This window comes from Diabrotica virgifera, chromosome 7 (assembly GCF_917563875.1).
Source record: "Diabrotica virgifera virgifera chromosome 7, PGI_DIABVI_V3a".
Lineage (NCBI taxonomy): Eukaryota > Metazoa > Arthropoda > Insecta > Coleoptera > Chrysomelidae > Diabrotica > Diabrotica virgifera.
Genome location: NC_065449.1, coordinates 116,662,138 through 116,679,198, shown reverse-complemented (window position 1 = coordinate 116,679,198; position 17,061 = coordinate 116,662,138). Strand labels below are relative to the sequence as shown.

General features: G+C 33.0%; 1 protein-coding gene across 3 annotated transcripts in view; it reads right to left on the bottom strand.

The window, feature by feature from the left end:
• LOC114326772 (S-adenosylmethionine synthase) overlaps positions 1–15,618 on the bottom strand; it is an 84,860-nt gene extending 69,242 nt beyond the window's left edge. The window contains exon 1 of one of the 3 annotated variants that reach the window (XM_050655958.1): positions 15,455–15,618. The gene's annotated coding sequence lies outside the window, so the exon portion shown is untranslated. The remainder of the gene's footprint in view (positions 1–15,454) is intronic. The other 2 variants (XM_028275202.2, XM_028275201.2) reach the window with 2 other exon arrangements.
• Between the last annotated feature and the right edge of the window lie 1,443 nt (positions 15,619–17,061).

Below are 17,061 nucleotides of genomic sequence, written 5' to 3'. Positions count from 1 at the left end.
GGTCGGGCTAGGGGTCGTGTTTGATGTCAATCGATATATTTTTCAAAAATAATAGACACTTGTTTTTTCAGTTTTTCGATTCGATGTTCATTTCGCGAAATATTCGACTTTTTTTTGACACATCCGGTAAAGTAGTTAGAATTATAGAGTCATGAAGAAATATATGAGGATGTTGGGTAGAGACAAGTAAGATGATGTGTTAAGTGACGAACATATTTGAATTAAACTAGAAGGCACATTTTATAAGACTGCTGTAAAACATCTTATTATTAATGCAGTGAATGTTGGAATGCTAAAAATAAAGAAGAAAAACGAATGCATATTGCATAAAATATGATTATTACACCTATTGTTGTTTATTGATTAACGCTTTTCGACAAAATTAGCCATGAAACCCACCCCGCCTAGATCTTGCAGGCAGATAGCGATGTCTTGATTTGAAAATTCTGAGTTTGATGTCTAGGGTCGATGTAAACTTCTGATTTGTTGTGTTTATGTGTGTTTGTGTATTGTGTGTTTAGGTATTGTTAGTGGAATTTGGACTGATTAAATAAAGAGAGTCAAAATCTAAGCTAAAAAATAAATAAATAAATAAACGAAACCCTTATTTTAACAATGCAAGCATACGGGCCCGTAAGACCGTTCTAGAAGTCTATAAAGGAAATAATAGGAATATTTGGTGGAGTTTGTGAAAATGGCCTCTAGAAAAGTTTCAACTTTCTTCTTCTTGTAGTTGCTATCCGTTTCGAGTGTTAAATTAAGAATCTATAACACCAGTATAAGACCAATAATGACGTACACATCAGAAACAAAACCCGACACAGTCTAAGCACGGAGAAGGCTTTAAAATATAATATACATAATAACACTAAGAAGTTAGCAACAAGAATATATCAATATTAATCATAGGCGTAACCAGGATGATCCTACTACAACTACCTGAAAGGGGGGGTTACAACTACTGGAAGGTCTCTGAGGGCTATGGTGTTAAGCGTATGGAGCTCAAAGTACATCCCAATGGGGGGTTATAACCCCCAAAAACCCCCCTGGTTACGCCTATGATATTAATGGATTAACAGAAGGTCAGAGACACATCATCTACATACATAGGTAGTATCCAATACATAAACATACGAACATACAATAGACAAACACACAACACATAAACACACAACAAATCAGAATTTGATATCGGCCCCTAAGATAAAACAACTCAAAACATGGGCTATCTGTCTGCAAGGTTGAGGCCGGGTGAGTTGCCAGTGAAATTTGATAAAAAAATGCCAAATAATAAACAGCAGGTGTAATAACCTTAACGATTTGATTTTTTAAAATTCTTTCCTTTTTTGAAAACGATTTTCGGACTGGAAATTTAAACCTCAAAAACAAAATAAAAAAATCTAATTGTAGCTTAATCCCAGATGAATATAGTATTTAATCCAAATGTAAACTTTTGAATAAATTATTTGGATTATTTCATTCATAGGAGATTCTGACCAATAGAAAGCTACATAAATAAAAATTACAGCGATATTTTTTGATAATATCCCGTCGTCAAGCATTACGTCAGATACCCTTCGTTATTACGCAAAAATGAACATTCAGTGACATTAATGACAATAAATGTTTCACAACTTGTCACAGAGAACACCAAGAAACAGGTTTAGCAAATATTCAGGTGAAGATATCAATAAAATATTAGTTAAATGATTTAAAAAGACAGTTTTATTCATGAAATAATCTCAGCGAATTACACTCGTTCTCTAAACTTATTATCGACTTGTTGCCCTCGTGACACTTTGACATAATGTCACTCCCATTCGCGTCGTGAAATTAAAATTGTCAAAGTGTCACTCGGGAAACAAATCGATAATTTTAGAGCTCTGGTGCAATTACTACTGATAATTATGGAAATCGAAACTGTATGGGGATAAAGGCAAAGGAAAGGGACATTTGAACGAGTAATGAGTAATTATAAGCGTTATGATGAGTATCTATAAAGAACTTTTATCCACAATTACAATTTTGTAACAGTTTCCAATCAAAGAAATTATCAGTAGTAATTGCACGAGAGCTCTAAAAAAAAGATAATTTTTCCAAGTGTCACTAGGGCAACAAGTCGATAATAATTTTAGAGATCGAGTGTAATTCGCTGAGATTATTTCATGAATAAAACTGTTTTTTAAATTATTTTAAATAATATTTTATTGATATGTCGCCTGAATATTTGCTAAACCTGTTCCTGGTGTTCTCTTTTACAAGTTGTACCTAAAACATGAATTGTCATTAATGTCACTGAATGTTCATTTTTTCGTAGCAACGAAGGGCATTTTACGACGGGATATTATCAAAAATTATACCTGTAATTTTTATTTCTGTAGCTTTCTATTGGTCAGAATCTCTATGAATGAAATAATCATATACATAAATCTAGGATATTTAAAAGTCTATAAAGATTTTTATTCCTTATTAGTGTAGGAAACAGAGGTTGAACCTTGCAAAATGGACACAAGTCCGGTTTTATTTTTTTTCTGGTAGATCAAGGGGTGCTTATTATAAGACTAACTTTTTCTGAAAAAATTTCGCCCCGGAACCCCCTTTTTCACCCCTTTAAAGGGGGTAATTTGTGGTTTTTGCGGAACGTAGCCATTCCTGTACCTTTTACAAAAAAAATTTTTTATAGAAATATGAAGATGACTATATTTTCTATGATTTATTATCCGACAGCATATGTCTATCATCCACCGTTTAGCGGGGGTGGCGCCCCAAAGTTGACAAGTTTTTAAAAAAGATGTTTTTAAAAAAAATATATTTTTCCCTAACTGTAACGGAAATTAAGAAAAAGTCCTGCGACAATTTTTCACAAATAAGTGACTGATTTTTTGGTACAGGTTTTACTTAAGGGTAATTGCCCTATTTTTAATTACCGGGTGTTACATTTTAAAAAACCCCTTTTTATACCATCTGAACCGTTTATGCTAGAGTAAAAAGAATTTCAGAGATTACCCACGTGCTGGTGCTATTTACAAATTTGTATAATTTACCTCCATTTTTTCCTCGGAACCACCCAAAAAAAAGAATAATTAATAAATAAAGTGATTTTCTTGAAATTCTTCACACACAATGCCCTTTATTAATATGCTTCATATATCATTTTGTGCACGTTATTATTACCCATGCATGGACACCAAAAGCGATTTCCTAGTGCAACCCCTGTAGCCAAAAAAAAATAAATAAAATGGGGGTTGAATTTTTTTTTTGTTTTTTGCTTTTTGATCCATATGGGCATATGCTTCATCAATTCTGCTTTTCAAAAATATATATGGTTATTGCAACATTCCTGCGGAAACCACCCCTATCCTTGAAAATATACTGCAGAAACTACCCCTATCCCTTGGCGAGCATGTTTTTACGATTTTCTCATTACCTATGCATTATTTTTAAACAAAACTTTTTTGGGGTGGTTCCGAGGAAAAAATGGGGGTAAATTATACAAATTTGTAAATAGCACCAGTACGTGGGTAATCGCTGAAAGTCTTTTTACTCTAGCATAAACGGTTCAGATGGTATAAAAAGGAGTTTTTTAAAATGTAACACCCTGTAATTAAAAATAGGCTAATTACCCTTAAGTGAAACCTATACCAAAAAATCAGCCACTTGTTTATGAATACTTGTCGCAGGATTTTATCCTAATTTCCGTTACAGTTAGGGAAAAATATATATTTTTAAAAACATATTTTTTAAAAACTTGTCAACTTTGGGGCGCCACCCCCGCTAAACGGTGAATGATAGACATATGCTGTCGGGAAATAAATCATAGAAAATATAGTCCTCTTCATATTTCTATAAAAAATTTTTTTTGTAAAAGGTACAGGAAGGGCTACGTTCCGCAAAAACCACAAATTACCCCCTTTAAAGGGGTGAAAAAGGGGGTTCCGGGGCGAAATTTTTTCAGAAAAAGTTAGTCTTATAATAAGCACCCCTTGATCTACCAGAAAAAAAATAAAACCGGACTTGTGTCCATTTTGCAAGGTTCAACCTCTGTTTCCTACACTATATCTACATTTTCTTAAAACAACAAGTACTTTTGAATTAAGAGACAAATACATAAAAACGTGATACTCGAATTTCAATACAATGAACGATCATTATATTGTATAAAGATTAAAGTAAATGAAAACACAGTAAATATAAAGTACTAACACTTCAATAAGAGTGATCGATAGAGTATCAATTACTTAAAAGCAACAACACTCAAATTTTTTTCGGTTAATTTCGAAAATAAAACTAGAGGATTCAAATCAATTTAAACGTATTGTAAAAAGCTGCAACAGGAAGAGAAGTAATCTACTAAATTTTTAGCTAATATTCACCAAAAAATGAATATTTAAGCAATTCAATTCTGTGAGATAGTGTACCAATAGACGGAGAGCTAGAGCCGAAAAATCATCGTCATAAGTAATATGGAGTTTCTCCTGTGAAATGTGTCCATTGTATATTGAAAATTATGACCCCTTTCAGGCCGACACTTCAGTGGATACAGGAAGTAGCAATAAGGGATGAAAGGGGAAAGTTGGTGCAGTCATTAAAGGTTCTCACCTCCTACTTTGTTAAACCTCCATCGATTTGCATGAAGATTGGTGACTTAACTAGGAGCATACCTCAAGAAACAAAACTCATTTGGTGCTACTTGCACTTTTACCCTGACGGTGAATACCACCCCTTCCCACGGGTAAAAACTATTTTATCAAAAATAACCCCACAAATCGATAGAGGGACAAATTTTAACTAAAATTTGTTATATCATGTTATTAAAATAAATTAATACTTTTTGAGTTATTAAAGATCAAAGATTTGTCTATTTAAGAGCATATGCGTGAAGTTACGGATGATAAAAAGAACATGTTAATTAATTTTATGTTAGTAAAATATTATTTTTATATTATTTCGATATTTAATTGAATTTTTTTTCACTATAAACTGAATATATCCAGAAACTGGGGTTGTCCAATAATGGGTACATTTGACATATTCGAATACACTTTTGCTAAATTTATAATATTGAAATAATATTTAAATAACATACAATTAATTAATATTTTCTTTTTATCATCCGTAACCTCACGCATGTGCTCTTAAACAGACAAATCTTTGATCTTTAATAACTCAAAAAGTATTGATTTATTTTAATAACATGTTATAACAAATTTTACTTATAATTTGTCCCTCTATCGATTTGTGGGGTTATTTTTAATAAAATCGTTTTCACCCCCGAGAAGGGTTGGTATCCATCCCCAGGGTAAAAGCGCAAGTTGGCACCAAATCATTTTTATTTCCTGAGGTATGTTCTAACTAGTCACCAATTTTCATGCAAATCGATGGAGGTTTAACAAAATAGGAGGTGAAAACCTTTAAAGACTACACTAACTTTCCCCTTTCATCCCTTATTGCTGCTTCCTGTTTCCACTGAGGTGTCAGCCTGAAAGGGGTCATAATTATCAATATACAATAGACACATTTCACATGCCAAACTCCATATTACTTATGATGATGATTTTTCGGCTCTAGCTCTTAGACTACAACGTAAAAGTCAAGTAATATTTTGTATGGTGTACACTAGTAAAAATGTGTTTAATTTAATAAAATTAAGTAACCACATTTTCTAATATTTCAGCAGTCAAAATTTTACTCTTTGCTTTAAATTAAGGGGTTTACTTATTTTTAGTTTCACACTGAAGATGGTCAGTTTAGACCGAAAACGTATTGTGATTTTTTTGATTTTCCATTATCTTTTGGATACATTTTAAAGAATTTTTAATAAATTAATATACCAATATCCAATATATGCACTTACAAAACAGAAGTTTTTATTTCATACTACGTTGAAATAAATTTATATTCATTACATTGAAATTGGTAGAACAAAAATTAGAACGTGATGATTTTTTTTTAATAAAGCAACATTATGTTTAATACATTTTCTATTAACGACCTTAGCCTAGTATTAAGTAAAATACGAATCATCATGAAATATATCATAATCACACCCAACAGAGTGGCATCAACCATCAACACAAACAAAAATCAGAGTCGAAGGACTAAATAGGGAATACTTATAGAGAAAAAGAATATCAGAGAATATAGTCCTGTCGCCAGGGGGGTACAACGGCCTCCTTTATTCAGATGGACTTACCCAAGCTTTTTTCATGTATTTTGACCCGTAGAATACGAATTTTTTGGGTAACAGTTGATCCGGATTTTTTTTTTTTTTTTTTTTATTTAACGTCCTAATTTATTTACAATCTGTAAAACAAGTTACAATAAGTAAATGTTGTGACCACTAGTGTAGGTGACTTGGAGAAAATGATTCAATAATCATTTTCTTTACAAATATTTTACATAGATATAAAATTGTTTGTCTCTGGGAATTACGGCACATATAACTAAAATCGCGATGGTAAATCACTAGGTGTATTTCGTCTAAGTCTCCGTCTGACTGGTTGGCTTATCAGGTTTCTGGCTAGTACATTTGGATGTTGTGCCAGTCTGTCTTCGTATTTCTGTGCAAAGTTGGTAATTTCTTCTTTTACTGTTGAAATTTCTAGATCGCGTCTAATAATAATATTTGCAACATACCATGGGGCATTTGTGATTATTCGAAGAACCTTCGACTGGAACCTCTCCAAGATTTCGATATTGGAGTTTGATGCAGTACCCCAAAGTTGGATCCCGTAAGTCCATATTGGCTTCAAAATTGCTTTGTAGACAAGTACTTTATTTTTCATCGAAAGTGATGATTTGTGACCAATCAGCCAGTAAAGATTGTGTAATTTGAGACCAAGTTGTTTACGCTTCATAAAAATGTGTGTTCTCCAGTTTAATCTTTGGTCTAGATGCATTCCAAGGTATTTGACTGTTGCTTGCTGTTTTAGTTGGTGGTTGTTGATATATACAGGCGGGCAGTGACCTTTACGGTTTGTGAAGGTAATATGAACCGACTTTGTTTCATTTGTTTGAAAACGCCACCGTTTTAACCAAGTTTGCATTTTGTTGAGGCTGGTTTGCAGAAGTTGAGAAGCTATCCGTGGGTCCTGATGTACTGACATCACTGCTGTGTCGTCTGCATATGTAGCTGTAGTGGTTTGAAAGTTTGTTGGTAAGTCTGCTGTGTACAATAGGTATAACACTGGCCCCAGAACACTGCCCTGTGGAACTCCAGATCCAACTGGAAATAGAGACGTGCACTCATCTCTATGTTGTACAAAAAAGTAACGGTTATGGAGGTAGGATTTTAAAATTAGGAAGTGAGTGAGAGGAAGCATATTTTTTAATTTGTATAGAAGGCCTGTGTGCCAGACTTTATCGAATGCTTGCGAGATGTCTAGAAAAGCGGCAGTGCAGTACATTTTGTCTTCCAATGCTTGATTAACAGTTCTGCATATCCGATGAACCTGTTCTATGGTTGCGTGTTGGGATCTGAATCCAAACTGGTGTGCAGGGATTAGTTCTCGATCTGATAGGAGTGGTTGAATTCTTGAGAGTATCAGTTTTTCTAGGATCTTTGACACTATCGGCAGTAAGCTTATGGGTCGATATGATTTGACATTTTCCAGCGGCTTTCCTGGTTTGGGAATTAGTATAATTTTTGCGACTTTCCAGAGGAGAGGGAAATATGCGGTTCTTAATACTGCATTGAATAATTGAGTGAGGTACACAATTCCTTTCCTGGGTAGTTGTTTAATAATTTTACTGGATATAAGATCGAAGCCTGGGGACTTTTTCGATTTAAGATTTTGTATTATTTTGATCACTTCATATACCTTAAACTTTTCCGGTGGAAGTTCTAACTGGTATGGAAATTCTAAAAATTGTTGGATGGATGCTTCAAAGTTTTGATTATTCTCAGCAGGGAAAGGTTGAAAGACGTCTGTGAGATATTTTGCAAACACTTCTGATTTTTCTTTATTGCTTTTGGCCCATTCGCCGTTTTCTGCGCGAATAGGAGGGTTGCTTGATTGAGGTCGTTTAAATTTTTTCGTAGCCTTCCATAGAGAATAGTCTGTAATTTCTGTTGCTGATAGGTTGCTAAGATATTCTTTAATCCCATCGTTTTTGTAGTTATTTAGGAGAGTTTTAAGTTGAAGTGTAGCCTGGTTGAGTCTGGTTTTGTCCTGAGGCGCGTGCGTTCTTTGCCATGTTTTTCTTAAATATCGTTTTTCTTTGATTTTTTGTCTGATTATGTTTGGTAGCTCTTGTTTCATGAGCGTCGTGTTTTTTAGGGGTGTTGTTTGCCAGATTGCTTCCTGTATAATTACGTTAAAATTTTGTATGGCTTCATCTATTTCATAGTTTGTTTTTAAAGGTATGTTTAGGTTTAGGTTGTCCTCAATCACCCGCCGAAACCTTTCCCAATCCGTATATTTGTTGTCCAGTTTCGGTGGTAGCTGTACCTCAACAAGTTCAGTACTTATCGTGATTAATACAGGCGAGTGATCCGAGGAAAGGTCAAAGCAAGATTCAATTCTTTGCGATCTTTTTGGAATTCCCTTTGTTATGCAGAAGTCAAGTAGATCGGGTATTTTGTTCACGTCGGTTGGCCAATAAGTAGGTTCACCACTGGAAATATACGAGTAGTTGTTACTATTCATAGCCGCTAGAAGCTGTCGTCCTTTTGGGGTGATTAATCTTGATCCCCAATGTGTATGTTTAGAGTTGTAATCTCCTCCAGCCAGGAATCTGTTACCCAATGTTTTAAAAAATTCTTCAAATTGTTCTTTTTTTATCTTGTGTATTGGTGGGCAATAGACTGCAGAGATTGTTAGTGAGCCATGCCAATCTTCAATAACTATGTTAGTAGCCTGCAAGTAGTCTTTTTTAAAGTCATTAGTCTCATAGTGTTTGATATTGTTTTTGATTATAATAGCAGTTCCACCATGGGCTGTACCATCTGGGTGTCTAGTATTGTAAGTTGTGTAGTTAGGTATTTTAAAGTAGCTTCTACTTGTGAAGTGAGTTTCTGATATTAACATTATATCAATTTCGTGACTAATGATGAAAGTTTTTACCTCAAGACAATGTTTGGCAAGCCCGTTGGCGTTCCAAAGTGCAATTTTTAGTAACTTATTCATTTTGTTAAATTATTGACCAAGGGCGCCCATATAAAAATTTTTAGGGGGGGGCCAAACGTGAAGAAGATGTTGCACATTACATTTTGTATATTTCGGATGACAATATATACAGTAGACTCTCTCTATAACGAACACGGATATAACGAGGTTTTGCTTATAACGAGGTACATTAGGTGTCCCATGAAATTCCTATTGAACTATAACGCTCTATAACGAGGCATATTTGATTATAACGAGGAAAATTTAAATCGAAGAATACTTGTCTTTACCTGTTTTTAGCGTTTTAATGGTCATAAATAAATAAATGCCCCAACTACCTGTACATAGAAACGCCCAACATCTGTCTTATTATCGAGGCCAGTGCTGTAATAAACTCGGCCACCTGTAATAAACTTCTGTCTATTTATCGACCGATATTGAATACTATAGGAAATTTACAATTTATGGCGGCGAAGTCTCATATTGTTCACTGTTCAGGTTGACCATCGACACCTAATAAACTACGTAAGAGGCATCAAAACATTTCAATATTATTATTGTTTGAAATAACGAGATCCGCTTATAACGAGATAATTAATCCACCATTTCAGTTCTCGTTATAGAGAGAGTCTACTGTAGTTTAAACCACCTAAAAAACCCAGTTTGAACCCTGTTGTGAGAAATTATTCATACATTTAAACACTAGACCAAGTTTTTAAATGGAAATGTCATGGGTACCACAAAAGTTGCGCCTCTCTTTAAAACCCGTTTGAAAAGAATACAATGCTTGCAAAGCCTTTCCTTCAACTTTGGCGAGCAGACTAACCATGAGTATGTGTCGAACCAAGTTTTTACTTTAAAATCTTAAAAAGGAGCCCCCTTTATTTTTGCAGATTTAGAATCCTTATGAAAAATAAGGCACACATATTCCAAACATTTTTAGAATCGTTGATAGATGGCGCAAATAAATCGCATTTTCCGAATATAGCGCCATCCGTCAACAATTCTAAAAAAGTTCGAATAAATGTTACTTATTTTTTGAGGAGGAAACTCAATCTGCAAGAAAAAACGGGGGTTCCTATTTAAGATTTTAAAGTTAACTCTCACCCCACCTCCAGAGTGTGGAATGAAAAATCCTGTTTGGTGTCATTCTATAGATTTCTGAAAAATATTAAACACGTGTTTTTTAGTTTTTATTTGGAAGTATATTTCTCGAGATATTAGACCGTTTCTATAATTTTGCTATGGTATCACGATATACCGTTTTTTCCGATTATAGCGCTATCTATCCACAATTCGCAAAATGGCTCCAATAAAATTTGCTTATTTTTACAAGGAAAATCCAAATCTGCAACAAAAATTAGGGGTTCCATTTAAGATTTTAAAGTTACCCCCCCGCTACACCCAGGGGTTGAAGTGGTGGACTTGTTTAGTGTCATCGCATAGATTTTTGAAAATTATTGAACACGTATTTTTCAGTTTTACGATCCGATGTTTATTTCGCGAATTATTCGACCTTTTCGCTACTTTTGGGACACCCTGTATATAACACTCATTCATCATGAAAGATCACCTGTTTTTCATTTAAATAAAATTGTTCTGTTCATCATAATGCACACTTTAAAAATAATATACTTACTAATAAAATACTTTTGCAAACTAAAATTTGACTATGTTCAATAAATTTTAATAATTATTTTTCAGTATGAATTTATTTCAAAATATAAAATATAATTACTTTATACCAGTTCTCAAAGACAAATGGCTCATTAGTGATTATCGGTCAGAGATCGGATTTCTTGCTGATATGTTTTTTTTTTGCAGTATTATAAATGATTCATTTAATTGATAATTTTGGGTGTCGATTACAGTGTATATGTTTCCCACGCCTCTAATCTCTTTCAATGTTTTCGTTAATAGCATACCGTGATTGTGGGAAATGTGTATTATGCACATTCCATATAGACCACTGTCGCAGACACAAATATTTTCTGTTAAACTATTAATAACTACCCAATATGTGAATTTTTTTATTAATAAATATGTTGTTTCCAATTTATCTCTCAAAATTATCCAATAATTTTTTGACAAAAATACGTTTACGTAATATAAATTTAATTTTTGTTCTTTCCCGAAAAGCTAGGGGGGGCCACGGCCCCCCCCTGCCCGTGTGTATGGGCGCCTATGTTATTGACGACTATCGTTAGGAGGTTTAGCAGTGTGGACAGTTGTTCCGCAAATCCTTTAAACATCGATTTTAGTTCAGACAGGTCGTTAGCAGGAGTAGGATGCGTTAAATTTGGTGCTTGCAAAGTATTCTGAGATGTGCTTGCTTGAGGTAGTTGGTTTGTTACTGCTTGTGAGTAGCTAATGCCTGGATTGATGGTTCTTCCAATATTACTCGTTAGTGGGGTTGTAGGTTGTTTTTGCCGTAGGGTTGGATATGTTTTTTTCTGCAGTTCCTTATATATAGTACATCCTTTATAATTTGCCGGGTGGTTTCCTTCGCAAAGAATGCACTGAACATCGTCAGATCTTTCTTTTCTTGTACAGTGTTCAGTAGCATGATCTCCGGTGCATTTTACACATCTGGGCCTATGTTGACAGTATTTTTTTGTATGCGCATATCTTTGACATCTACTGCACTGTGGAATTTCCCTCCTTGTGTATGGTGGTTCAAATTTAATTTTGTAGTTTAGCAAGTGTTCAACGTCGTAAATTGTTTTATTATTTTCTGCTGATTTTAAGTCAATGAAGAACATTGATAAAGGTTGCTTAGTTTTGTAATTTTTAATGTTCCACATATTTACTACCGAGTGCCCCAGCTTTTCGATTTCTTCTTTTAATTCTGTCAGATTGGCTGAGTAATGCATGTTTTTTAATACTACTCTGAAGCTGCGTTCGTCACGAGGCCTAAATGTATGGAATTCTGTTTTTTTCTCAGTTAAAGCTTTAGTTATTGTACTATAATTTTCTTTTTCTTTAGGTTGTATTTTAACTTGATCGTGATTTAAAACTTTGATTTCGTATCCATTTTTGGCTATATTATTTAATAGTGTGGTGAGTGGGGTCACATTTTTCACTCCATTTACAAATATGGGAGGTGGTTTTGAGGTTTTTTCAGTTTGAATCTCAGTTCTTTCAGTTTGAACTTCTTCATTTTTTGCTTCGTTATCTGCGTCGTTAGACAACTCCTCAAATCGATTTGATGTATGAACAGGTGAATTTAGCCAGTAGTCATTAATTTTGGTCTGTTTAGTTACTCTGTGTTCAGGGCTAAGTCTGACTCTTTTCCTAGTGTTTTCTACAGTTTTCCATTCTTCGTCTTGGCTAATTTCTTGGCTATTTTTGTTTGGCAAGGCTGGGATATTGCTAAAGTATAGGGGTTGTTGTGTTGTTTGGTAATATGGTGTGGGTAAAACCTGAGGAAATGAAACGTTACCTTGTACTAGTTGGTCGTTGTTGATCTGAACTTGCGGAGCGTACGCCACTGGCAAAGCAACATTATGTTTAATACATTTTCTATTAACGACCTTAGCCTAGTATTAAGTAAAATACGAATCATCATGAAATATATCATAATCACACCCAACAGAGTGGCATCAACCATCAACACAAACAAAAATCAGAGTCGAAGGACTAAATAGGGAATACTTATAGAGAAAAAGAATATCAGAGAATATAGTCCTGTCGCCAGGGGGGTACAACGGCCTCCTTTATTCAGATGGACTTACCCAAGCTTTTTTCATGTATTTTGACCCGTAGAATACGAATTTTTTGGGTAACAGTTGATCCGGATGTCGATAAGATTGTTATTGACCAAGAACTTGAGGAATTACATAACAGAGGTTTCTCACAAAACAAAACATTTTTTTGTATTGTTTGGGTCATTCTAAGTAAAAAATGTTCTAACCAGTTTTCCCGTAGGATGCTCAGTTTTCGAGATAAACGCAGTTGAACTTTCAAAAAATCGAAAAACTGCAATTTTTAAACCCGAATAACTTTTGATTAAAAAATAAAATAGCAATTCTGCTTAGCGCCTTTGAAAGTTCAAGTCAAATTATATCGGTTTTGATTATTTGCATTGCTAAAAATTTATTGTGTTATTGTTAAACAAAGCTACAAACACCTAGTGCGTGAGTGATGTTTTCTATGATTTCTCATTTAAAATCTAACGAGTAGGTAGAATAGGTACTAGTGCAATTGAGGCTATTTCTACGTAGCATGCGTTAAAATGCATGTAAAGGCACGGGCAACACCATGTGTTTACAGCTTTGTTAAACAATAAAAAAATAAATTTTTAGCAATGTAAATAATTAAAACCGATATAATTTGACTTAAACCTTCAAATGCGGTAAGCAGACTGGCTATTTTATTTTTTAATCAAAAGTTATTCGGGTTCAAAAATTGCAATTTTTCGATTTTTTGAAAGTTCAACCGCGGTTATCTCGAAAACTAGCCATCCTACGAAAAAAATTGTAGAAACATGTTTTGATTAGAATGACCCAAAAAATACCAAAAAATGTTTTGTTTTGCGAGAGATCGCGGTTATGTAATTCCTCAAGTTCTTGGTCAATAACAATCTTATCGACATCCGGATCAACTGTTACCCAAAAAAATCGTATTCTACGGGTCAAAATACATGAAAAAAACTTGGGTAAGTCCATCTGAATAAAGGAGGCCGTTGTACCCCCCTGGCGACAGGACTAATTATTTACAACTTCTGCTGCAGCAATTTAATATAACCGCCAGAAAATTTAGCATGTTAATTTTCCCAAAAAAGTCAAAATGCATGATTATAACAGGAAAACTAATAAGATGTAAATTTGAGCTAGGGCGTTAGCTAATAGAACAAGTGATAACCTTAAAATATCTCGGCACCTAGCTACGGAAAGCTCGAAGCAGAAGGAAGATCAAGTAAATAGAGCAAACAGAGCTACATAATGCCTGAATAAAACACTATGAGAAATGAAAATTTCGGGAAAGAAATGAGAGGCAGAGTTTACAAAACAGTCTTCAGTCTTCAGACCTAAAATCCATTAGAAAAATCGATGATAAGACACTATGGGACAGAGTGATAAATACAGATATACTACAATGTGGAGAATATAAACGACTGGACAAGAAAGGGAAGAGTAGAATGGAATAATCATATATATGCCGAATGACAACAAATAGAGTATAATATAGTAAAAATGTAGGAAAAGCACGAAAACAATGGAACGACAACTTACTGGAGGCACATTGAAAAACAGAGTCATGTCTACACAAAAAGAATAAGAAGAATTCTAATTTTTGACATATATTACGATTTTCACAACAAACTAAATAGTGTTATATTTAAAAAAGTTAAAAAGTAGAAACAGATTAAAAGAAAATATGAAATATTTTGAAATATAAAAAATATTAAATATGAAAGTAATATGAAACATTTTCTATTAACGCCGTAGCTCCTTGCTCTAAGTTCTCTAATGCGAGTTCTATGTAGCTCATAAATAAGAGCAGTAAAAAATGTTGATGACGCTCAAGTTTCAACTTTTGTTTATATAAGTAGGTACACAAGAAAACTCTAAAAAATTAAAAATATATTAAAAGATCATTTGTAAATTTTTATTTTATTGTATAAATTTACATCTGATTTTGAGATATTAAAAAAAATAAATAGATTTGTTAAATGTTCAATTATTTGCTATAGTGCAGTCACCGAAGGTTTTCACCTCCGATTTCGTTGAACCACTATCGATTTTCATGAAAATTGGTGAGCAGTTAGAGGATACCTCAAGGAACAAAGGTGACATGATACTAACTTGCGCTTTTACCCTGGGGGTGGATGCCACCCCTTTTCGGGGGTGAAAATTATTTTATTAAAAATAACCCCATAGTTAGATAGGGGGATAAATTCTAAGCAAAATTTGTTATATAAAGTTATTAAAATAAATCAAAACTTTTTGAGTTATTAAAGATCAAAGATTTTAATTTTTCATGAGAAAAATGCATGTTTTTAACCTATTTTTCATAAATAACTCAAAAACTATAAGTTTTTACAAAAAAGTTAACCACTCACCAATTTTCATGCAAATCGATGGAGGTTGAACGAAATCGGAGGTAATAGCTCATATCCACCTTCAGTGACTGCACTACTAGCATTTCTAATAAATTTAAAGTTGATTATAAAATAGTATGGTGTGATTTTTCTATAAAATCAATAATTTATTGCAAGGGCAATTGAAATGAACTTTTATAATAAAATTATGAGCACAATGATGAACTTAAATAAAATATCTTAATCATCAAAGCTAACTCTCAAAAAATTTTTCATACATAAACGTAAAACTTGATTTTCCTACCTTTCTTTTTTTTTTTGAAGAAATCACACTAACACTTGAGAGAGCAAACGAAAAACTATAAGCAAACGTAGAAGAGTTAAATCTCGCAGTATAGGAAACAGAGATACACACGATCTTGTTATTGATACAGCACTGAATGTTATCGTTTTACACATGCTGTATTTATAAGGATCCACCGATCCGCTGGTCAGTACAGCGCGATGGTGAAATTTTTGCGATAACTCCCTGGTTGTTTTTGCGTACGAAGAAAAATAAAAAAACCGTTTTAAATTGACATTTTTACGAAATTTCTATAATTACTTGTGGATTTGATGTCTTTAATTGCCAGCTATAGTGTTGTTCGTACTTAATGATGTAAACAAAAGCAAAACTGAATAAGAGAGATACAGTATTGTTTTAATTTCTTGAACCGACATTTTTGTTTTTATCTTTTTTGTGGTGATACACATTTAGTTCCAAAATAAAACCAAAAAATACATACTACCCTTTATTGCTTTTGCAGAAGCTCTTAATGTTTATTAAATATTCAGTGCTAAAATCAAACCAATTTACTAAGTAGTACATATTGCTTTTACCAAAAGTTTATTTCATGTTGATTCGTTCGGTGTTAATATTTTATAGTTTATTCTTTTGCGGTAAAAAGTTATAAAATATTTTGCAGTATCTACTGCATCGATTTTATGAAAATTGACAAGTGAGTTTATTTTGGCTCTTCAAAACACTTCAAAAATTACATGATTTTTTGTTTTTAAGAGGTAGAAATTTAGGTACTTTTCTTGCGGAAAATTAAACAGTATTGATCTATGCATTATTTAGTTTCAAATCATGTTCAAATATATGACATGACATAAACACTTGTTTATCTTTTCGAATAATTTTATGGTTAACTGCAATGTTTCAATCATTAAAAGACACCCTTTATTCAAAATTTACAAAAAAGGTTCTTACGGATCGATATTATTTAATTCTGCATGTCAAATAACTTCAAATTCCCTTTTTAGATGAAAATTTATAAAAAAATATATTATATTTTTCAATAGATTGAAATTTTTAAGAGCGTCAAATTCCGGGCCAATGCTTTTTAAATGCATTCAATTTTTTCGAATACTGAAAAAACTAATAAATATTTTTGAAAAATTTATACACATAATGATAGACTACATTATTACCGAGGGCCAAAAGTCCCTGAAAATTTCTATAATGTTTATTTTAATAAGTTACAGGTGTGAAAAAAAAAAAGAGAAAATCGAGTGTGATTTTTAATTTAGAATATCTCATTCAAAAGTAACTGTTTGTTTCCTCAAAGGGACTTTTGGCCCTCGGTAATAATGTACCTAATCTTTCGTTCCGCGTTTAAATTTTTTAAAAATATTTATTAATTTTTTCAGGATTCGAAAAAAATGAATGCATTTAAAAAGCATTGACTCGAGATTTGCGCCTACGCTCTTAACGCTTCGTTTATAAAAATTGATAATAATTGTTTACTGTTTACAATAAACTGTTTACCATATTTTTTATATATTATATTTATTTTTTTCAACCTTTAAGTATAATAGACCAGTAATAGGTCTGGATCCCGCGTATGAAAAAAAAGTTGATTAATAGAA